The following is a 2174-nucleotide window of genomic DNA, read 5'->3' as shown; positions in this document are numbered from 1 at the left end:
TAATTGAGAAAATGCCTTACAGTTGGATCTCATGGAGGCATTTCCTCAACTGAAGCTCCTTTCTCTGTGATAACTCCAGCTGTGTCAAGTTGACACACAAAACCAGCCAGTACATGTGGGAATGGCTTTAAATTCAACAACAACAACAACAACAAAACAACAACAAAACACGGTTTGCTTCACTCTTAAGAGCTGTTCCACTACTGCAAAGTGGGTGCATCTTTCTCAAAGTGTTGGCACAGTAGCACAAAAGGTCCATAGTCGAACAAGACTATCAGTGAAATTTCTCATCCAGTACCATAACATAGTTACTTTCCAGAACTTCTAACCAGCAAGAGAGAAGGTTCAACCCCAGCTTGTTTCCCCCAAATCCAGTAATCAGTCAGTGGTAATTTTAGGAATAGGGACTTGCTGTCTAGTTCTTAACATGCAAATAGCAATAGTAGTAAAAGCCCTTATGGTTTGTGGGATCTGAGAGACCTCCTCTTTGGCCAGCTACTCAGAAAGAAGTAGCCAAACTCTGAAATAGGCTTTCCTTTCCTTTTTATTCATTCATCTCTGATCCAGTACATTCTGGCCCTGAATCTCTTTCATTTCCCTTTATAAAACAGCAGGGCTGCCAGGAATATAAAGCAAACATGGCATAATGAAATACAATAAGACTAGGCACAATCCTTTATATCAAGTGATATTACTGTTACCATATTTGCCTTGTTTTGCTTGCTTGGTTTAGGCCTAAAGGCTTCACACTAAGCCTGAGTGTGTAATGTTAGAGGATCCTTTTGGTTGTGATCGGTTGAGGAACAATGGTATGGCCCTTATCTTTGTATAGGCCATATTTGGCTACTGACAGAATCCTGGGCAAGACAAACTGTTCTACTTTACATTATATGCCCTGTAGCAGAGTTTCTCAAGCTTCCTAATGCTGTGATACTTTAATGCAGTTCCTTGTGTTGTGGTGACCGCCAGCCATAAAACCCTTCAAAGGGTTGTGACCCATAGTTTGAAAACTAGTGCTCTTGGGGAAATAATTACACAGACCTATGAATGGTTCGATTGTTCTCATCTGTATTATCATTTATGTGTTCTGTGAACTGCTGCTCGGGCTTTATAGCCACTTGCAACCTCACTAGCATGGTGTAGGAGTTTTCTATCAAGTTTTTCCTCCCAGAACTCCAGCTTGCCATGTTTCTTGCCACATTTACTTTTGAGTGTCTTGGAAAGAGCTCCTCCCTACCTTTCTCTCTTCCTTCTCTCTTTCCTTTTTGATTGTTTCTCCACTTTACACACTTGATTTATAGGCCGCTATATATCATAAAGATTTGGTAAAATGACTACCTTGCATAGATCATGCCCCATCCTCTGTTGAACAAATGATTTTCATGAAGTGAGAATTTAAACTCTCTCATGTCCACTTTCCTTCCAAAGCCCATCTTCCTTTCATATTTTAGTTGTGGTAATTCAAGGGCACCTAGGATGACAGCAGCCAGGTGTTCCTGTTGGCTGGTTCAAACTAGTCCATCAGGGACTGATGTCTTTTATATCACCTATGAGGATGCAGTCTCTGTTGTGGTGAAGCATGTAGTTATATCACTCAGTGTTTCTATGTCCAAACCGCTCCAATAAATACCATCCCAAGTTTCACATCGCCTGAGGCAGGCTATGAAAACTCGTACAGTGATTCTTTAGAAGTCTTTCCCAATTCAAGCAGTACAGGGGCTGAGTGCTCTTTGATTACTTTACTTTTTTTGTTTGTTTGGTTGGTTGGTTTTGTTTGTTTGTTTTTCCAAGACAGGATCTCTCTGTGTAGCCCTGGCTTTCCTGGAACTCACTCTGTAGATCAGGATGGCCTTGAACTCAGAAATCTGCCTATCTTGCTAGTGTATGCAATGGTGTCAGCATTTGGAAGCTGATTATGGGATGGATCCCTGGGTATGGCAGTCTCAAGATAGTCCATCCTTTCATCACAGCTCCAATCTTTGTTTCTGTAACTCCTTCCATGGATGTTTTGTTTCCAATTCTAAGAAGGGGTACAGTGAACCCACTTTGGTCTTCATTCTTCTTGAGTTTCATGTGCTTAGCAGATTGTATTATATATCTTGGGTATCCTAAGTTTTGGGCTAATATCCACTTATCAGTGAGTACATATTGTGTGAGTTCCTTTGTGATTGTGT

This window comes from Mus caroli, chromosome 2, assembly GCF_900094665.2.
Source record: "Mus caroli chromosome 2, CAROLI_EIJ_v1.1, whole genome shotgun sequence".
NCBI classification, from domain to species: domain Eukaryota; kingdom Metazoa; phylum Chordata; class Mammalia; order Rodentia; family Muridae; genus Mus; species Mus caroli.
Note: the sequence above shows the minus strand (reverse complement) of the source record.